We start from the raw sequence: 23,925 nt of genomic DNA on the forward strand, positions 1-23,925 counted from the left end.
ACCCAAAATTTCATTCAAATCGGAATAACGGTTCTTAAAATATCTCAAAAAAATGGGTTTATTTTAAAGTTTGATGCCCTCTAACGGACAACCGAAGCACATTTATACAGAGGTAAATTGTGCCCAATAAACTTATTTTGATTCCAAAAATACGTAGTAGTTTTATGTCTACGGAAAATTGGGACACCCTGTATATATTTTTACAAACAGTTCGTGTTCAAAGAGATTAAACCTAGAGTTTGGATTTTTTTTTAATTCAATAAAAATCATAATCTAATAAATAAGGTCTTATAGTCTAAGAGCTAGCAACGTTTTCGAGAAAGTATTTTAAGACGTCTGGCTCTTTGATATATCTTTTACTATGCTCTCTGGAATAGCATGCGGCCCGTCTGGCTGTCGATACCCGTTGGGATTACTACTGCGCATCGGAAGAAGATCCTATGTTTTTTATTAATTTAGTCCTATAAATTCTAGTATTGAATATAAATCGAACATGTCTCCATAGCGCAGTGCGTAGAGTTTCCGACCACGAACCGACGATTCAGAGTTCGAATCCGGATCAGGTCAAAGACTTTTTTATTTTATTTTCGTTTATATTCTGATCGTATTATTAAGTATTAAATAATTCTGGTAATTAAAAAAAACAAATATTTAATACTTTAATATCAGAATATAAACGAAAATAAAATAAAAAAGTCTTTGACCTGACCTGGATTCGAACTCTGAATCATCTGTTCGTGGTCGGAAACTCTACGCACTGCGCTATGGAGACATGTTCGATTTATATTCAATACTAGAATTTAAAGGACTAATAAAAATAGAGGATCTTCTTTCAATGCGCAGTAGGAAACGCAACGTTTACCGGCAGCCAGACGGGCCGCATGCTGTTCTAGAGAGCATAGTAAAAGATATATCAAAGAGCCAGACGTCTTAAAATACTTGTTTTTTCGACGTTGCTAGCTCTCGTACTTAGATTAGTCTGTATTTTTTTGTTATTTCATTATTTCATAGACTTCTGTTAAAATCCCCAATTAATGATTGTTGTCTCGAAGCACTCAGTGATGAGGTGTTTTGACAGACAGACAGACAGACAGACAGACAGACAGACAGACAGACAGACAGACAGACAGACAGACAGACAGACAGACAGACAGACAGACAGACAGACAGACAGACAGACAGACAGACAGACAGACAGACAGACAGACAGACAGACAGACAGACAGACAGACAGACAGACAGACAGACAGACAGACAGACAGACAGACAGACAGACAGACAGACAGACGGACAGACAGACAGACAGACAGACGAACAGACGAACGCAGACAGACAGACAGACAGACGAACAGACAGACAGACAGACAGACAGACAGACAGACAGACAGACAGACAGACAGACAGACAGACAGACAGACAGACAGACAGACAGACAGACAGTAACAGACAGACAGACAGACAGACAGACAGACAGACAGACAGACAGACAGACAGACAGACAGACAGACAGACAGACAGACAGACAGACAGACAGACAGACAGACAGACAGACAGAGACAGACAGACAGACAGACAGACAGACAGACAGACAGACAGACAGACAGACAGACAGACAGACAGACAGACAGACAGACAGACAGAGACAGACAGACAGACAGACAGACGAACAGACAGACAGACAGACAGACAGACAGACAGACAGACAGACAGACAGACAGACAGACAGACAGACAGACAGACAGACAGACAGACAGACAGACAGACAGACAGACAGACAGACAGACAGACAGACAGACAGACAGACAGACAGACAGACAACATCAAAATATTTTGTATTTAGGTCATTTATGACCCAAATAACTCATTTTGAGTGAAATTAAAAAAAAAAATGCCGATCTTAATAGCCTACTATACCTATTGGTATGGTCGGCTAATAAATAAAATAAGCGCGCTAAATGAAGTAAAATTCAGCCTCTGGGCTTTAGTAAATTTGAGCAGTGATAGGTCTTTGTATTCACAGTAAGAGAAAAAAAATCTCCATCGGTGAAGTATAATGTCTATAGAAATAGATTACGAAATAAAGCTTTTGCAATTCAAAATCATAATAACGTTTTAACTGTTAATAGTTTACTTTAGCTATACCACATAGCCTCTCAACTCAGCTCAGCCAATCTCATCCCGACTGCTACATACGCTCACCCTCCCCGAGCGTCTCCCAGCGTCGCGGCGTCGACCCGAAACCTGGCCGAAAAGAAGAACAACAAAGTCAACACACCCTGCGAGCAGCTAGCGCCGGCACCAGCAGCAGCAGCAGCAGGCTACAACGCATTGCACGACGCTCTCGATCGCGGGTGGCTGTGTTCGCTTCCTCCTTTGGCGGGACAATCGTCGTCTTTTGTTTACGCGCCGCGCGGTAGTGTTTGTTTGGTGTGTTGTTCGTTCGTGACGCAGTAGATTTTCGCGGGATTTTGTGCTTTTTCTATATACAGGGATGTTAAAATCGAAAAAAAAGGTTTAAATCAGTGATGGTCCATCGAGTGGAGGCTGCAGGACGGTGTGTTGCGAACCAAAATGGAGGGAGGAGTTTGGAATAGGTGAGAGGGGTGGGGTTTTACGGTGTGTCGTCTCTTTTACGGTGTGTCGTCCCCAAGAGCGGGGAAGCTATTTTTAAGCCGTAATTTCGTTAGGAGCATCCGCCTACGTTGTTTGTTTTCGAAATCGAATCCCTGTGATTTATTTTAAGTCAAACTTTTGATTCCTGTGGCTTGTAATACTTAACAGGGTAGGGAATATTCTTTTGATTAAATACTTACAGTGTGCGGTAATAGTGGGTCGGGTGGGTCGGGAATTTTGTTTAAGTGTAAACCTATATAAAGTATTTCAGGAAAATATTTTAACTTCTATAGGGTGGCTCAAAAAAGTGGATCGGGATGATTTTTTAAATGGAACACCCTGTATATTATTGCATTTTTGGCTTCCTTTACACATATACACGCAGTATTATTTTAGATGGCTCTCTCAACGCTAAAATACGAGAGAAAAATCATTGGGTGGCTTTGATAAAATTTACTATGGAAAATGGCATATGAAATATAAAACCGCCAATATCTGCGAAACTGTTAAAAATGTTGAAATACTCTAAATACAAAAAATGTCCATTTTTTAATTCTCCGTCTATTGAAAAAATAATATACAGGATGATCCATATAAAAAAATGAAGAAAAATTATTTTATGTTTTAGAAAGTTTTCGCTAAAATTTTAAACATCCTGTATGATATACGATTACCATATCTATAGCAAAGTAAGTACAGACCATCTAAAGGAAATATGTAATATAGTTTTGATTTCAGGACAGTTCTTGTATTTTTAATAATTTTTTTAAGTAAAGGCTGAAAAAAATATATTTTTTATTTATTTATTAAACCTCTCTAAAACTATCGAAATATATTTAGTCATATCTTAGGATTATGTAAAGTGATCTGAAAAGAAGCCAAAAATGAAATAATATACAGGGTGTTTTTATGGCATTTAAAAAAGTTTATCCCGATCCACTCACACTTTTTTGAGCCACCCTAGAGAAGTTAAAATACTTTCCTGGAATACATCCTAGAACATACTTTAGATTTGCACTTAATATGCAGATGCCCGACGCACTATTGCTGGATCCTGTATACAGGGTGTTTCAAAACAAATGCGAAAAACTTCAGGGGGTGATTCCTTGTTCAAAATAAAGGGTAGTTTGCTTTATAAACGTTGGGTCAAAAGTCAACCATTAGGGAGATATCGCGGTGCAAAGATGGCGGAAAAATAATGTTTTTATTTTTTATCTTGAAAACGAAAAGAGATAGACTAATGAAATTTTACGGAAGCATTACAGTTATGAAAACACACTTTCTGGTAATTTTTTCCCTTTTTCAAAATGAGTGGAAGGGGTTGAAATAAACTACCCCTATCATTCCTGCTAATGAAATTTAAAGAAAAATCTTATCAAACACATGCAAAAAAAAATAATTTTCATAGTTTAGTTTATTTAGAAACTTTTTTATCTCTTGTATTTTTTTTATAAAACTCACCGATTTGAAATTAAAAAATAAAATGTAAAGCATTACATGTCAAGACTAAAAATATTTTTAGATTAACAATCTAGTGATAATAATGATAATAATAATAATCTAGATAATAACGTATTGCAGTAGGGTAATGGTCAAATAAAACAATATTAGAAACATCCTAAAAAGTGACAGCGGCCGACTAGATTTTTTCCTAAAAAAATTACAGCTGCCCACTAGATTCTTTATCTAAAAATGTTTTTTGTCCTGACATGTAATGCTTTACATTTTATTTTTTAATTTCAAATCGGTGAGTTTTATCAAAAAAACACAAGAGATAAAAAAGTTTCTAAATAAACTAAACTATGAAAATTATTTTTTTTTGCATGTGTTTGATAAGATTTTTCTTTAAATTTCATTAGCAGGAATGATAGGGGTAGTTTATTTCAACCCCTTCCACTCATTTTGAAAAAGGGAAAAAATTACCAGAAAGTGTGTTTTCATAACTGTAATGCTTCCGTAAAATTTCATTAGTCTATCTCTTTTCGTTTTCAAGATAAAAAATAAGAACATTATTTTTCCGCCATCTTTGTACCGCGATATCTCCCTAATGGTTGACTTTTGACCCAACGTTTATGAAGCAAACTATCCTTTATTTTGAACAAGGAATCACCCCCTGAAGTTTTTCGCATTTGTTTTGAAACACCCTGTATATGAGAGGTTCATAACTGAACTGGATCAAGTCCTACAAGATAATTATGGAGAAAATGAGAGTTAAAGCTTTTTAATGTTACTTAATATGTAAATAAATCAAGCTGGAGAAGAAAACTTGACACAATGCTTTATTATATTTTAAATTGTACAATTGCGAATTAAAGTAACTCAAAATACAACAAACTGTGGTCATTTTTAGGATCGTTGTTTATACTTTTTTGGACTTGAACCATTCTATCTCTGAAAATATTTGAAATTTTAGATATAAATTGGTTCATCGGTACATTCTTCTTCGTCATTAAGGGATTTGTTGGCTTCACGTTGTCTATTAATAGTGTTCTCTTCGATTTTTATAAAAATTATATATAAAGGAAAGAAGATCTTTTATGTGTTGCCTTTCAGAGTGTGTTACGTTACGTCTATATGAAATGATAAGATTTTTCTTCCTCGTGCAGTTTTATTCAGACCAATAACATGTCAGATATCTATAAGTTTTTGTAAGAAAAACAGGTTTACTTATTGATGTAGTAATAATGAAAATAATGATAAATCCAACTATACTTTCAGAATCGATAGAATCAGACCTTTCAGATGGCCGATAATTTGATTCACTTGTGGCAAATGGTTCAGACTTTGTTTCATTGTCATACATTTTAACAAAAAAATATTTTTTTAGCTCTAAACTTTAGCACGTGTGTTAAAATCGTGCACAGCGTTAAATTTTATGGACTTGGTCCAGTTTACTTCCTGAAAGGAATAAACAATTATATTCAGAAACCAAACAGAAACAAGCTATAACTGCTTAATGCGTGAAGTATGACTTCATTCGCTTCTCTACTGCAAAAAAAAACAATATTTTATAAACATAAACATATAAAGACTTGATCGATTTTAATTCTGACCACTCCATATATTAATTATTCAAATACGAACAGGATAATAAGAAAACAAAAAATTAAACAATCAGATCGAAAGTTAACTTGGAAATTCGCAACAGAATAATAATAAGCCTGCGACTTAATATAAATCGAGTTAAGTCTTATTAGAGTTAATTTTGAATTCTATGGGCATTTAGTCTTGGTATAATTTTAAAATGTCTAAACCATTTTTTAAAAATGTAGACAAAATATGTTTCTTTACTTCTTCTAATAGGAAATAGGATAATATATGAAGATTAATAAATATAAAATATGTGTAGAAGAAGAGAACAGTGTTCTCTACAGTGTGTGTAAAGTATTATAATAATTATGAACAGTTAAATACGCTTAGATAAAATTACTTATTATTCTATCTGAAGATACTGCCTACTTAGATAAAGATACTGATAAAGACATATTTCTATTGTAACGTGTATTTTAAAAAATAAGTTAATAACGTCACTAATACGATAAAATTAAAAACTTTGTTTTAATTTTAAAAAGTTATCTAGGAGGTTTAGTATAAAAAAAGAGTATCTTTTGCAGAGGTTAGTTCTCCAATTCCAATGTCAGTCGTACCAAAGTTTATAGCACGAATGGTTGTCGTCTCGGTGCACTCAGTCGTTTTGGTGTTTTCCCATTTTCCCTACAGACTCTGCATTTGCTGTTGTTTCTTAGCTTCAGTCTACTGAGGTGTTCGTTGAGGAGACAATGTTCTGTTAAAAACCCCGTGACAATCCGAAGATTGTTCTTGTTGAAATCAATAAAAATCTTTGATTTTTATCGGTAGTAAGTTTTAAGATTCTTCGTATGTCTTGAACCGTTGGAAGATTCCTATTCCCAGGTTACGGATGGAGAAAAAGAGAGAAAAAAAAACACAAATCAAAACAAAAACACTTATCTCTTTCTTAGAGTTATCTGTAAAAAAATTAATATATTTTAATTTGATTATTTCTTTTGTTGCTTTCTTCAATATTTTTTAACATTGTTAACAAGTTTAGTTAAGTACTAAAACATAAGTTAGAAGCACAAATAACGGAATCGGAAGAGCAAAATGGTTTTAGACCGGGACGCTCATGTACTGATGGCATTTTCACTCTTAAGCATCTAATCGAAAACAGGCTAGAAAGGGGAAGGACGGTCCACTTGACATTTATTGATCTACAGAAGATACAGTCCCACTGAGTAAGTTGTGGGTGTCAATGCAAAAATTTGGTATCAGTAGTTGGTATGTCCAAGCAACAAGAAAATTATACGAGGGTTGCAGTAGCACAGTTAAACTTGGAAACAATATTTTCCAAGAATTTCTTGTGAATAAGGGCTTAAGACAAGGGTGTTCATTAGCACCAACTTTATTTAAAGTATATTTGGAGGAAGTACTGAAGTGTTGGAAGATGAAATGCCGTGGAATGGGAATCCCAGTAGGAAAAGACACTTTATATACCTTACTCTTTACCGACAACCAGGTCTTGATAGCGGGAGACAGAGACGACTCCAGTTATATGTTTAGAAAACGCATGAGGAATATTCGAAATGGGGCCTAACAATAAACACAAAGAAGACGGAGTACATGGTAGTGGGTGATGACGAACGTGAGGATTTGGATGTAGGAATCGGCACAATTAAAAATGTCTGTACATTTAAATACTTGGGCGTCACTTTTACAACAAATGGAAAAAGCACTCAAGATATTGCAAATAAAGTTGGTCAAGGAAAAAGAGTTATCGGTCAACTTAACTCGTTGTTGTGGAGTGACAAAATTTCCCAAAAAACAAAAATTCTACTTTATAAAGCCATTGTAGAGAGCATTACCACTTATGGCGCTGAAACGTGGGAGCTAAACAAAGTAGAGAAAAATAAGTTGCTGTCTCTTGAAATGGATTTTTGGCGAAGAAGTTGTCGCATTTCAAGACTGGAACACATCTCAAATCAAAGAATACGAGAAATTATAGGAGAAAAAGAAACTATTCTCGACGCCATTGACGGCAAAATACTAAGTTGGTACGGACACCTCCAACGAATGGATGATAACCGATGGCCGAAAAGAATTAATTCATGGACACCAAGCGAAAGGCGGAAACGTGGAAGACCACCTCGAAGATGGAAGCAGGGCGTAGTTGACGCTATGAATTCTAAGGGCCTTCAGGAAGAAGACTGGACAGACAGAAATCTGGGGAAGTTGAGAAGGGGGAGACGACGAATGTCGTAAAAATCCGCAATATATATATTGTATATATATATATATATATATATATATATATATATATATATATATATATATATATATACAACGACAAGTTTAGTTTTTAATTTGTAAATAAGTATAATAAAAATACCTTATATAGTTTTCCTATATCTCGTCTCTTGCGCTTCTGTGACGCTTTTGTTAAAGAGATAATACTTCGGGCTCAGATTAAAAGGAAATCTGTGGTTTGTGGGTTAACCTGGCAACAAAAGATCATCCTCTTCAGAAGGGTTAAACTCTCTAATTCCCAAAAGACAAATTAGGGTCTTACGGTTTCCTTTACTTAACGGGTCTATTAATTTTTGTTATTTTCTAGATTTTTTAATTTCTTTGATATTTTTAATATGTTTTCAAATATTTTATAATAACAAAAATCGAACACTATATTTTATTCTTTTAATTGTAAAACATACTTTGAAATATTTTTGTTGTAAAAAGTGTCAACAAAACTCGGTAGTTGATTATAAATCGGCTGTATTCTATGGGAGTCTAGACTAGTAAGTAACTTTTCAAAATTTCGTACTACCATACATTGAAACTATTGAAAGTTAAAAAATATGTGTCTGTTTTTAATGTTTATGACTACGATTTTTGTCAAAACTCTGTTTTGACAGGAATGATGAGTAACAATATATATTATAGTATTTAAATAAAGCTCCGTTTATTACCTAGGTACTTATTGTTTTAAGTGCTGACTCTGTACAGTATTAAGTGAACTTGATACTAAAAGAGCCATGCTCTACAATGAAGCTTATAATCTCAAAGGACCAATTTGAGAGAATCACTTTAGCCTACTACTTACTTAAATGGGGGCGAATTGATTATACACTAAAATTTTTGGTAACAAGAAAATTATAAAGAAATATTCATGTACAAATTATTTCAGTTAGATAAATTATTTGTTCGGGTGTTTTGAAGCTTTGGGGATTTCGAACAATCCGGAGTTTAACCATAGTTTTTTTATTGCAAATAATTAATCTTCATACAATTTTATGAAACTCGTACTTTTTTATTTTACTTCAATTTCATCTCATTTAAAAAAAAATAATAAATATTAAGAATTTCAAATTTACACTTTTGCAATCTATGACGTCACCTATCAAAAGTGTCACGGTTTGCCATCAGAGACGCTGGTGGTCGGCGTCGAAGCGGTTTGGCATGTGTCATTATATTAATAAAAACTTTTTTCTGGAGAGCCTTCACAGTTATTTAGACAGACCTTCACAAAACAACCTTTAACACTCTTCATTACAAAAATAATAAAGAGGGTACAATAAAACAAAATTGAAAACTCAAAGTATTTAACGCCAAACGCAAAATCCACAAAATACAAATCTAACCTCGAACCCTCGAACGCCCCGAACATCCGAACAACTTTGGTAGTGTTTAGTGCTTCGATAAAAATGGCAATAACCTGTTAATTATAAAAATTTAAGTTTTAATTTCTAGTAGTAAAAAATATAAAAGTAAATTTAAAATTGGGGTAATAAAGAATAGTCCCAAATAAAACGTATTTTTTAACGATCTTAATAAAAATAGAAAAATCTAACGTGATTTTAAGATATATGGTGTCAATACGGTAGCAGATAACTAGACACGCCATAATATTATACTTCAGAGGCTCGCGCCCTCTGTCAACTATTCAGCCAAATGCTGATAGGTGACGTCACAATTTTCTACGCGTCATTTCAAACCAATGAAATTTGTAATGAATTTAATTTATTATTTATTCCTTAATTGTAACTTCGTTGCATTTCTTTTTGTATTGAGAGAGTACTTTTTAATCACTTCAATTGAATTTTATATTAAAAATAACAAAAATTTACTATGGTTAAACATCGGATTTAGGGGGCTTATACGAACCATAGTGTCCAAAATGTCTGTCATTGTCTTATCGCAAGGATTTGGATCCTGGATTTTTTGGATTAAAATGTAAGCTGGGATTTGGTATTGGAGAAAATAGTAGGGCATACCATGTTGAAAACGTAAAAAAGAGATACATACTACATATTATACAGTGTGATTGTAATTAAACCACATAATTTATAATAATTTTTGTCAGATACATGTACCTATTTTGTATTTTGTTAGGAAAAATGTAAAAAGTTTCCTGAAACAACTTTGATGTCAAAAATCAAGTTTTACTGTATACCTGGAAATCTGGAGACGTTTTACTTTTTGTCTTTTAATATTTTGTTTTAGTTTACAAGTGTTTTTCATCGATTTTCATTTCAATGGATACTATATCAATAATATATTATTTTTCTAGACTTTCATAAACAACTTTAGACATTTAATAATCAATAACTATTATTTTCAAGTATTTTACAAAACGATGTGAAAATAAGTAATTGATTTTCCAAGAAAGCGAATAGAATAAAAATCAATAATTCATAAAGTTCATTCACTCGTCCAAAAACATTATTACTCTTTCTTTAATATCGGAAATATTAAATTTATTCTTCAGCTACCACAAAATCTAAATCAATATCTGAATCTTTTAATAAAGAAATATACACATGCATAGTAAGTATATGTTTCGAAAAAGAACTTTGATCATTTAACGCCATATGTGACTTTCTCACAGGCCCAAACTTCAGACAAATATTTACATTTGGCAGTGTTATGTGTATCACTCACTGTTTAGTTTCTAAAAATAAGCCAGACTGGAAAAATCTGTAGGTCTTTATTATTACCATACGAGTAGTGATGTTAATATTTCAGAAATTTTTGATTGTTGCAGGAAATTTCTGAAACTTTCGGAAACTTTCGGAAATTTATGAAATATAAGGAAATTTTACAATTTTACATATTTTTTGTCGATACAATAAGGGAATAAATTAGATATAGACATTTGATACCAACATGTAAGTGGAAAAAAAAACAATCAACATAATATTAGTTGTTATATTTTTAATAAACAATACATAACCCATAAAAGTCATAAACATAACCCATAACAAAAATCATTTGGTAACATTTGTATTTTGTGCATAAACCACGAACTATGACTATGAATTTAAAAAAAACAGAAAAGCACGAAATATAAATTTAAAAAACGTAAAATACAAATAACTGAATTATTCTATTCCGGAATATCATATATCGTATTATAGTAGTAGTAGTACTGTCTTCGTCAGTTTCTATTTCCAAATCAGATATATTTGACGTATCATCTGGTTCTGATTCTGAAGGATGGACCTCTACCTCCACGAGTTCTAGTGGTTCTGGAGGAATTTCATGTTGTTGAATATCATGCTCCATATCCACTTTTTGTTTTTGTAGTAGGTAATAATTTATTGTTATGAGCTACGAATATTTATTTTGCCGGCTCATTTTGCAGTTAAGCGATTCCTTTTTTTTAGTATGGATAAAACTGTAACTAATGAAACTTCTCTCTGTGGCTGTAGATGACGTTGGTAAAGACAGCAAAGCAACAGCTAAATATTTGAACTGAGTATTTTTACACATTGCTTGCCACCAACTTAGACAGTCTACATTTTTAACTGACATCCAAACGTACTCGAGAGCCCATAAACCCGATTTGGCGCAATTATTTGTTACATCTGTAAAAATAGCTTATTAATGACAAACTGATGATGATTGTTGGTGATATTGTTGATAAATTTCATAGCGGCTATGTGTTCTTCATTGTTAAGGTGCTCTCCCAGGAAACAGGGGTCCAAGAGATTCGCGGCAAAATGCATTGGTTCAAGAGCCATCTTTTTATTTTGTAAGGCGGAGAAGCATTCTTTTTCTTCTGACTTAAGAATCGGCATACTTGATACTCTTTCGTTAAATTTTTGCTCAATGTCTTGAATTTTGAAAAGAAATTTCTTGCAAAATTCGGATTTTTGCGAATATTCGCGATTTTGGGACCGAATATTCCGGAAATTTCTGAAATTTCCAGCAATATTCAAATGGAAATATTCGCTACCAACATCACTACATACGAGTAAGAAGATTCTCGACTGGCTACGAATTACGAATAGATAATTGCATAAATGTTATAATTAGTCAATTTTGCTTATACGAATATGACGGATTTTCGCAGAAATATCTTTGATGTAAAGAATTTTTGGGTGGAAAAATGCATTCCATTATAGGAGGGGAGAATGCATCTTTTGCAATAAATCATTGCTATGCTTTAAGTAAGAACAATCTTCGGATTGCCACGGGGTTTTAACAGGACACTGTCTCCTCAATGAACACCTCAGTTGATTGAAGCTAAGAATCAATGGAGAATACAGATTCTGTGGGGAAAATGGGGAAACACCAGATCACCTCATCAGTGAGTGCGCCGAGACGAAAAGCGTAAAACCGTCTCAGATACTGGCTTTTGTCAAACTGTTGCATCTGTACCTATATGATTATTCAAGTGCATCAGAAATGAAAGGAGATATGAATTCAAAAGCATTTGTTATTAATTTAGTTAATTGTTTTTTAGTTTTTTGTTTAAAACAAACATAAAATCAACACATTTAAAACTAGAAATTTGGCATATCGGTCTATGAATAGAAATGGCAAAATATATAAATATATATCTGGATAGCGAACTGCATGAACTGATCTTAACCTAAGTTCTATTTAGAGAATAACTTCTTGCGATTCCTACAAATGAGTTGGTCAACCTTGGTTTAAGTTTAGCATTTCCGGTGATCATGTTATTTTCGAATCGTATATTAAATCATCTGGCGCTTTAGCTGCTTAATATTTCATAAGATAAGATGAAGAAAAATAATATTATGTAAATACTTTTTCTTGAGTATTTTGAGAAATACATAAAACTAAGAGAATTTCAAAATATGTATCTATTATAAATTCATTTAATTTACTTCTTATTTATATCTTCACTCTTTTTTTCTTAGTTTAGTATACAATTGAAAAAAAAAACTTCCTTTTACAAGATATTCTTAGAGATGCCAAGTTTATGAGTTTCGACATCTGTGAAAGTTTTACTGAAAAAGTTCTCTTTAAAGAACATTATTGGGTGTAGTCAGAGTAAATTTTTATTTTGTTGGATAGGAAATATTTTCAGTTCACAGCATTCGTCGTAGGATTGACATTCATAAATCCTTTCTATTAAAAATAAAGGAATGTAACTCCAAAATCAATCTTTTATTAGTTAATTGTGTTTGTCTTCTATATTTTCAAACTATGTACTTACAAATTAGTGATGGGCATTACGATTCTTATTTGTGAATCGGTTTTAGCAATTTTACCCCGAAGATTTCTTTAATTTTTTGGCAACCACCATTTGTCGTACAAAACAAAATCAAGTGATGAAAATTGTTTAGAAATAAATAAAGATGATAAATATACAGGTTGTTAATTTGTTTATTACTCGCGGCAAGAGCTTTATGGTTGAAATATGGCAACCTCGGCCCGCTCGTCGATAGACGACGCGACGGGACGAGTCGGCTGAAAACCCTATCGAAAGAAAGCGACTGCATCGGTAAACCGCTCGACAAACCCCACACGCCTATTGAGTGGTGTAAATACACCAGTCGTTTAGTCCGGAAACCTATGCTGTGTCGTATTCGCTTGCTGGAATGACATAGTGCGTGGTTATATGTTTCTTTTTAAAAACGGGTGTAGGATTTTTGTTGAACTTTTGAACTGTTATTTCTAAGTTTTGGTAATTTGTATATCTTATTTAAAATGGGATACAAATGTGTTTATTTATAAGGAAAAAAAAGATATTTATAGTATAAAAAATTAATTTATTTAACTTTATTTGTAAACTTTAATACATCAAATATTTTCAATCTAATAAATCATTTAATGATGTAAATAAGAGGAAATTTCTCACATGGGTGGTCAAATTCTATAGTTAGTTTTCATTATATCAAACACTCTCTGAGAAATGTTTTCAACTCAAAATGCCTTTAATTATGTTTGACTACATCATTTAAAAGGGTCTTCAAATACATCAATGTGATATTTGTCTAAAATTTGCAAAAGAATCCGAATCTCTGGATAACTCGAAATTATTTACCCATTTAAAAGCCTTTGATCATGAAAAATTTGTTCATTTTATTTATTGGAAATGGAAAAATTATTTATATTAAATTTTGATGAGTTCTGCACTGAAGAAAACATTCAGAGGCTGTTTGATATAATGAAAACTATAGAATTTGACCATCCATGTGAGAAATTTCCTCTTATCTTTCATTTGAACGAACCAGTAGTTCTAAAAATACGATTATTTTTATTTAAAAAACAATTATGCATACCTATTTGCAAAATTAAACTTCTGAATAATTCTACATAGCAACAAAGACGCAAAAGGCATGATTAAACTAAAAACAGCCCAATATAATGCACCTGAAATATTTAACTAGGATTTTCGTATAGCATTGCGCTGCATGGAGCTTTTTGCTTTGAGACCTGCATCTGTAAATACCAAAGTACCTACGAGTTATGAATAACACATGCTCGCTTTAATGAAATTGTACCGGAGCCATTCACGGGCCGTTATTTTAAAAAGCACTTCCTCTATTGTATTTAGTATTCCATCAAAACCGTTTATGTTATTAGCTGAGTTAAGCTTTACGGACGGATCTACTACTGCATTTCATCGGAATGAATAATCATAATAATCAATAAAATAGTTATTTATGTATCAAGGGAATTATAAGGGTGTCAATTACCGAGGGCAAAGTTTCAGTCACGAGGGCCTTATACTTTATAATTCCTCTGGTATATAGATAATTTTATTTCTAATTGAATTTAATATCTTTTGTGCCTAGATCATATATACTTACGTGGATAAGTAAATCACCATGGAAACTGTCGCAAACATATCAACGACTTCCATTTATCTTCTTTTTTGGTTGCACACGCGGTGCTTCTACTCTATCTATCCTTGTCGAGAACCTATCGCCCGCGCGCCAAATTTGAACATTAATTTTAAAAATTTAATTTGTAAAATGCATCTATTTGAACAATAAATTGAATGTTTACTGTCCCAAAAATTAAATTATATAAAAATACATTTTTTTACGAATATCAATATTCTTAGGAAATCTAACCAGAAACTATGCGAGCTAGGGGGCTGAAACTCGGAATGTAGATGTGGCTCGAAGAACCCCATTTTTTCATAATATTTTGACGGCGTTTTGTGCACTACGAAACCCCACCATCAATGAATCAAATCAAAAAAATCTCCGATTGAAATTAAATTTGGTGTGTCGATAGATTGGACTAAGGCCAACTTGACCGTGTGCGACAGGTGTCACTGTGACAGTCAGTTTTGACATAAGAAACGTCAAAAGTTGATGTCGTCCGATCGCGACCAAATTTGGGGGATAGGCTAGGTGAGCGACGATGCACATGGTCCCACCTTGCAAAATTGGATACGAGGTTTTGTTTACATCTTCATCATATGGAATTAAGGATTTGATATTGAATAAAAGTGTGGGTCGATTTCAGTATAATTGGGGACGGATGACGCCCTCGACGTTTTGAACCGATGCGCGATGCCTCTAAATCGACGAAATCATCAGGATTTTTCTTAATTATGGGTCGATTTGAACCAAACTCGGCACGTGGATAGAGGTACCCGAATGGAGACCTCAGACGGACAGATGGACAGAGAGACAGACGGAGAGACTGACAGATGGACAGACAGAAGCAAGAAGAAGTTTCACTTCAAACATGAGCACAGATTTTCAATAAGGTCTCTGTTAATTTAAGTTCCGACACAATATTTCAAATGTGTCAACTGAAACGTCAAGCAGAACTGTCAAAAATGGGGGGTGATGATGTCGAATATGTATATAGGTATATAAAAGAAGAAAAAATATTAAACGGCTCAGCCCTCAACAACCCGTAACAGTATACACCAGTGTACACCAGTGCAAACACGCATACTCACTCACTCACACAACCACACCTACACTAGTGCACACTGATGTAACTGCCTTCAGGCTTCATCAGTACGGTAAGGAATCAGGAAGCGAAGAAACCGATCCCAAAACACAAAAAACCAGGAAGCAAACGATGCAACGAGGCACCGTGTGCAACCCAGGAGATGGAAAAAAGAAAAAAAAATGATGAAGAACCATGGACGTTCTGGACGAAGCCCGCAATCCTGGGCGACTCTGGTTCTTGGCTGCAAATTGGGGCTTTAGGCTCCCGTTTGCTCCTTTTATTTTCGTTTCTTCATCAATTTTTTTCCATCTCCTGGGTTGCACACGGTGCCTCGTTGCATCGTTTGCTTCCTGGTTTTTTGTGTTTTGGGATCGGTTTCTTCGCTTCCTGATTCCATACCGTACTGATGAAGCCTGAAGGCAGTTACATCAGTTCGCACTAGTGTAGGTGTGGTTGTGTGAGTGAGTGAGTGTGCGTGTCTGCACTGATGTACACTGGTGTATACGGTTACGAGTTGTTTAGGGCTGAGCCGTTTAATCTTTTTTCTTCTTTTTTATACATTTCCCTCACTATAGGTATACATGAATACCTTAAAAATTAATTTAAATATTAATTTTTTTAGTCAATCATTATTCAAAAACTAAATTAGTTAAATTACATTTATCAGTGACTAATTTGACATGCTATTTATATTCTAATGTTATTTTGCGCTTTACTTTGAAATTTTGAACTATAGTAGTTATAATATTTTTATTTATTTAAATCAACTTACATAAATGTACACGATTTTCAACACAATATGAATAACAATAATGCTCTGACATTGACATGACAGATATTAGTACCGAAATACAAATGGAAATTATGAATTAATCATTAAAGGGTATATTTAGAATATAATATAAAATGCGCTCATATACTAATTATTGCATGATATTGTTGTTAGTAAACATTAATTATAATATGCTATGGTATATAGGGTGACTTCTATACCGGATGCGTCTCAAAAGTGGCTCACCCCTATAACTTTTTTATTTTTTCAGTTAAACAAACGAGATTTGGTATGTTAGTATATGACATAAATTAGGATTGACTGACGTATTCAATTGTTTTCGGTCACCTTCCTGTTTCACCGGAAATGACTATAGCTTTTGAGTTTTAAATGGCACCCTCGGTATTTTTTTACTTTATTCGATAGAAAATAACACTCTGAATAGAATGACATATCATATGACTTTTGACATTTTCGCATATGGTTTATTTGAAATTATAACTTGTGGTTCGTAACAAAATTTGACCGAGTGTGTGGTATCAAATTATTCGTAAAAAAATGCTTTTTCCAAATATGCTAATGAGCCACCCTCGTTCCATTTGAAAAAATTGACATATGATTAAAAATACGATTTGAGCATTTTCTAACTGGCCAGGATAAGATACTCAAAACATTAGACGATCAAATCTATTTTTCCAAGGCTCCTAGATTGCCAGTCTAGATTGAATTTTAAAATACGATTTTTTATTAAGCGAGAATGTCAAAAGCTCACATAAGATATGTCATTCTATTCAGAATAGTATTTCCAATCGAATGAAGTAAAAAAATACCGAGGGTGCCATTTGAAAATCAAAAGTTGTAGTCGTTTCCGGTAAAACAGAAAGTTGAAATGAACTATATATAATTGATCCAACGAGAGGATCCCTGACAGTGACAATTGTGTCTGTCATTTTAATTCACAGGGAAATTGTGATTTCTGTCATTTTTTGGATGTCGAAATCTTCGCTGATTTTTTTGGACAGACTTTATCTTGACTATAATGCTACTCTTAAAATACTATATAATCTAAAAAAGGCGTCAAGTTGCCTTGGAATAGATGATCGAAGGTATTCCAAGGCAACTCTAACGCCGTTTTTTTTCGATCGTATTTGTGAACAAGCATTCTTTCAGCGTTATAATTTTTTTATTGGATAATTAAGCACATTTTTAACTGGGATACTAAAAATATTTATCTTATACCGTCAACATTAATAGACTCATTGTCTAAACTAAAACAAAAATTTTAATGACTTGTTATACCACCTATTCTGTTTATAGTTCCATATCGGCCCACCCAGGATTAATCTAAGCAAATAGAACAGCAAACAAGCTATATGAAAAAGCGATAATGGCTTAGACAAAGTTAAAACGAGAAAATGAAAAGCAGGTTTCTTTCGTTTTTCCTAAGCTAACGAACACGGAAAGAAAGTAACAAAATAGAGAATTACATGATTGCGGGTAAACTTACTATTTATTATTCTGAACCCTAGGGGTAATTAAATATGCATAAAACCTACAGTTTTCATCTGTGTATTTAATAAAACTAGCAGGAAACTAAGCTATTATTCATTAATTTAAAAAGAGAATAAATGGCTGTCATATTTAAAATAAACTCACCGGCACGAAAAACAGGCACCTTGAAATTTTGATATATTTTAATGGTTTATACCGGGTGCGTCTGAAAAGTAGCTCACCCCTATAACTTTTTTATTTTTTCAAATAAAAAAACGAGATTTGGTATGTTGGTATATGACGTAAATTGGGATTTTTGACGGTATTTAATTGTTTTTAGTCACTTCCTGTTTCACTGGAAATGACTACAACTTTTGATTTTTAAATGGCACCCTCGGTATTTTTTTACGTTATTCGATAGAAAACGACATGAATAGAATGATATATCATATGTCAACTTTTGACATTTTTGCTTTAAAAAAATCGTATTTTAAATTTCAATCTAGAGTGCCACAGTTGTGTTAAAAAATCTAATTTTTATTCAAGGAGTCTTGGAAAAATAGACTTGATCGTCTAATGTTTTTCGTGTCTTGTCCTGGCCCCGTTAAAAGATGCACAAATAATATTTTTAATCATATCTAAATTTATTCAAAAGGAACGAATATTTGGAAAAAGCATTTTTTTACGAATAATTTGGTACCACACACTTGGTATTTCGAAGTAAATTATGAACCGCATGTTACAATTTCAAATAAACCATATGAGAAAATGTCTATGATATGTTTTTCTATTCAGAGTGTTATTTTCTATCGAATAAAGTATAAAATACCGAAGGTGCCATTTAAAAATGCCAGAGTCATGTTGTAGTTATTTCCGGTAAAACCGAAAGTGACCGAAAACAATAATAATTGAATATGTCAATAAGTCCTAATTTATGTCATATACTAACACACCAAATCTCGTTGTTTTATCTGAAAAAATAAAAAATTTATAGGGGGTGAGCCACTTTTGAGACGCACTCGGTATATATTTCATTGCCTAGCTCTTGAAAAAAGTCTAGATTTTTTCTAAATAACAAATGTTACGTTTAAAAGATTTATACGAAAGGAAAACATACCAGCTGATTAATATGTTTTAAACAGATGCTGCGTTTAACACATTGATAGACACATTATTAAGAATAATATTCTTAATAATGTGTCTAAGCCATATTATGGCTTCATTTTATAGCATAATTAAAAAAGTGAGAACGCAGGAAGGAAAGAACTTATGCGGATTAAATTATTTATAATAATGAAGGGAGATAAATATACAAATTTAAATTCGAAAATTGGTAAAAATAAGAATACCAAATGTGCTTTGTTAATTTAACTTCCACGTAACACGTAATATAAACTAAAAGAAATAAATCTTATCTTACCAGGTCAAAATTTCTATTCTTTTTGCTGCGAATTTCTTGAGAATGCACATAAAACCCATACTTCTCATTTGTGGCCTTTCTAGGGCTTTCCAACTAATAAATTATTCGCCAGTTTTCAGGAAATAAACCTGGAAAACTGCTTTCAGTGGAAACGCTGGCTGCGGCCAAAAGAAAAACAGTTATGAGTTTGTAGGGCGAAATGAGCTGTCCAGAAACAAAACTGCTGATTTACGTCTTTAACTTGGTCTATTGTTTGGTTCAGCACTAAATATAGAAGTTAAGTTAAATGTATTTTTAAGATCATTTACGTGGAACTATGCCTACCTATTTAAAGACCCACAGACTGCGTTTTTTAATGGGCACCTAATCCAGCGTCCTTCATGCAGAAATCTACGCTATCGAAAGATATGTACAACTTATCTTAAATAGGGAACTATCGGAAACAAGAAATGGTCATCTTATCCGATAGCATTAAAGGCGGGCGGCCACTGCGAGCGAAACTAAACCAAAACTAAACTAAGCCAAGCGAAGATAAGATTTGTAAAAATCAGCTCCCATAGTTTAAATTAGCGATGGGAACTATCGAATGAATTACACTATCGAATGGTTACTGAATGAATGATTTCAACTATCGAATGGTTTTATTCGAATAAAATCATTCATTCATTTGTATACTAAAGCATATGTGACAACCTCGCCGTGCGACTAAATGGTTATCGTTGAGCCACGACTATCGAATGCTTTTGATAAATGAAATTTAGAATTTAGTATTCGTTTGATTTTTGTGTGCGTCAGTGCATTATTAGTTCTTCCAAATTTTTATAACTACGACGTATAAATTTGGCGTTTATTAAAAATATAAAAATACTAAAATAGTAGTTTTTTAATTGACGATTGTGTGCGTGTGGAGGTGGTCAAAATTTTTCAGAAAATTTGTGTGATTTTCCGTAGCCCGATCTTTCAATTATTTAATTTTATATGGTATATGGTCTATTTTTTATTGGGTAATTTTGAGAAGTAGCAATTTTTAAGAGAGATGAGATGAACTTACAATTAATTTTAAAAATACATATTTGTATTTTAGATGTTTTAATTTTTAATAATATGAATTAGTTGAACTTAATAATCATATTTAAGTAATGTGGTTAAGTAAATGATTATCGAACTCAAACTATGGGGTGAGAAAATTAAATTGAAAGTTTTACACGTGCCAATTAAAAAAAAAGTTAACGATGTTTGTATTTTGTTTATGCTAATTCTCTTACATGTAGTTTTTTGCGAAGAAATATTTCATTTATTTTTTAAAGTAAATGCCAGTAAAAGTAAATATATTATTTTTAAATAGTAATATAAAGCACCTAATATAAATAATTTTGATTTCTAATTTTTTATTTATATTTTCCTTCCATTACACTGCATGCTTAGAAAATTAATAAATGTTGATATTTCATGATTTTAAAATTTGTTGTTAATATAACAAATTAGTTCTGTAATTATTATTATTTATAAACCAACGTTGCCACACAAAAAATTTAGAGACTATATTATTTTTAAATAGGATCTAATATAAATAATTTTGACATCTAATTTGTTGTTTATATTTTGCTACTACTTAAAAAATGTTTATATTAAATGATTTTAAATTTTGTTGTTAATAGGTATAACAAATTATTACTGTTATTATTATTTATTAAACCAGTCTTTGCTTAAAAACATTAAAAATCATTTTCCTACATCCAAAATAACAAGTATTATTGCAGTGTAACAACAGAATATTAATAAAAAGAATGCAAAATATATAGACATACTATCCCTAACTAACTAAAGCCAAACAATAATATTCTTTGCTAATATCAACTAATACCAATATATGGCAACAGCGCCCTTTATAATATATTTTCTGTGTAAATACTAGCACCTCAATAAAAAAAATAATGTGTCCTTATCTTTATCTGACTCCACAAAAAATCAAAAATGCCGCCTTCTTTCATAGCATTGCCACCGACCGCTGTCGGGTTTCTCGGAAAGAAACCTACGTCGCCGGGCGACAACTAAAATCCAGTTAATATTTTATTATAATCGATCCTGACCAATAAATGAATTTCATAAATGAATGAATTTTATAAATGAATGAATTTTATAATGATATATATTTGAATGGTTTTTGCTGCCAAATTACTAGAATAAAATATTTCAAGGCAGATGACGCATCTATTCGATAATTTTTATTCGAATAGTTTTCAACGAATGTTTTCTTACTAGCTATCGAATTATTCGAATGAATTGCAACTATCGAATGTTTCGATAGTATTCATTCGATAGTTCCCACTACTACTTTAAATGCATCAGCGACCACTTGAGCGAAACTAAACGAAAATATATGAACTAAGATTCAAATCGTAGTTTAGTTTCACTCGTTTTAGTTCGTGACAGGTTCCAGCGAATTTTTGCCAGCGGTTAGTTCTATGATAGGAGAGATACAATACGAAAACGCAGCTAACTTAGCTGACTACTGAGCGAAAATCGTTCCCAATGGCCGATGAAACTTATTTTCGTTTAGCTACCGTTTGTTTTTATATTCTTAGCTTAGTTTAGTTTCGCTCGCAGTGGCCGCCTGCCTTAAAAGCGATGAGAGTTACCTAGAGAACCTGAACAAATTAGGCAAAGATAATAAAGTCATCCCCAACCTGGAATAGGTATCCCCCAACGGTTTAAGACACTCGAAGAAACTTGTCAGATCTTACGGCCGAGAAAAATCGAAGATTTTTCTTGATTTTGTGTCTAAGCCGCCCACAGCTGGAAAGCAGGAAGCCGGTGCACTATGGACATACCTTTAAGCTAGCGAAGTCGACTGCAATGACTCTCTGGTAGATTTTTTTTTGGGAGACTGTGTCACTAAGTTTAAATAGACTTTTTCTATGATACAATCGTGGAAGTTTTTGATGATAAAATCAACTGGCATTTTTTATAAACTCATTCAGCAAACAGTTTAACACGTCTCTTTTATTGCCAATTGACTAATATAAGACAATAACAAAGATTTACTACTTGTTTACTAAACCTGAGTCTTGTTTTCATTGTGATGGTTAAAAAAGTAATATGTATCATTATAGCTCATTATTTGATCTATGTACTATTTTCTGCACTTAAGGCTAATGGCATTTATTTAGAAAGGGATTTGTTAGACACATTTTCTCTTGGCATAAATGACATAATATTGAGAATTTCTTGATTTTTCGCCACGAGATGAGATATCTACAAAACAAAATTGTATTTTTTTGTAAAAACCACTGCGTTGAATACAACCGAAAACTAGCTTGCCGGTGTTTTTTTATTGGTACCTAAAACAAATTTGCCTAACTTAAAAAAAATGCGTAGTGTTTCGGGAGGTACATCTCTTCCGGTCGTTAGAATCTCAATAACTAAAAGAATAACTAAATACCACTATTCAAGAATAGTTTAGATTTTTGCAGATACGTTTATGTCGGGTTGCCAGTCGTCCTCTATTCCAGAGAACAGTCCTCTTTTTGATCGTACTGTTGTGTACTCTTTTCTTTTATATAATGAAAAAGTTCTATTTTTCCATAACAAACTCAATATTTTTCAAATATTGAGTTTATCGCCAATAAAATTGTAAAACAGGCAACAATGTCTTCCTTGTGGATGCGGTAAACACGATTAGTTTTTTTATGTTTACCTATGTTTTGAGTTAAAAAGTTTTGTAGAGTAAACGTCACGAATGTTTGGGAGTGATTCATCACTTGATGAAGTTAGAATGGACACGCGTGCTATCATTTTTGCATTAAAAACGTAATTTTTTACCGCAGACGTAAGTTTTTAAAGGCCCGGTCTAATCATCTGCCTGCGCTCCTCCTACTTATTCTAAAATGTTAGCGTGATTGACAAAGACGATACTATATCGCGTTTCTTTGATTGATTCGTTTTTGTGCGTCAGTCCATTGGTGTGCTTGCAGTGCGGCTAATGGGGCATTCCATTTTATATTTATAACCAAATATATGTTTTGACCTTTGAATAAGAAGACTAAGGAAGGAGCATAATGCTATCCATGTATTCATGCATGGTGGGCGAAAAAAGCGCCATAAAAGCACTCTAGGGTGGGGATCCTTGACAGTTCTGTTTGACGATTCATTTGACACATTTGAATTTGATTTGAAATTTTATGGATTTGTCAATCTTTACGGAGCTTATTTTATGTTATTTATTATTTATTCTACTACTGATAGTTGTATAAAGGTAGTAAATCTAGATGGAAATTGTGGCAGAACTTAAATTAACAGTGACACTATCGCGATTTATCGAAAAAGATTCTAAAATAGTTGGTTGTGTAGCGTGCGGTAGATCTCGGCAAAAATTGAGTGAAATAATGGAACAACTTTTCGCTAGTAAGTGACTATAGAATATATACATACGTGTAGTAAA

The 23,925-nt window shown here is 32.8% G+C and overlaps 1 protein-coding gene across 2 annotated transcripts in view; it reads left to right on the forward strand.

Moving 5' to 3' along the window:
- Positions 1-2,292: 2,292 nt before the first annotated feature.
- LOC115878788 (cytochrome b561-like) overlaps positions 2,293-23,925 on the forward strand; it is a 240,917-nt gene continuing 219,284 nt past the window's right edge. Inside the window, exon 1 of one of the 2 annotated variants that reach the window (XM_030895391.1) lies at positions 2,293-2,594. The gene's annotated coding sequence lies outside the window, so the exon portion shown is untranslated. The remainder of the gene's footprint in view (positions 2,595-23,925) is intronic. The other variant, XM_030895390.1, reaches the window with a different exon arrangement.

Source organism: Sitophilus oryzae, unplaced genomic scaffold (genome assembly GCF_002938485.1).
Source record: "Sitophilus oryzae breed Bouriz unplaced genomic scaffold, Soryzae_2.0 scaffold_1525_pilon_pilon, whole genome shotgun sequence".
NCBI classification, from domain to species: Eukaryota; Metazoa; Arthropoda; class Insecta; order Coleoptera; family Curculionidae; genus Sitophilus; species Sitophilus oryzae.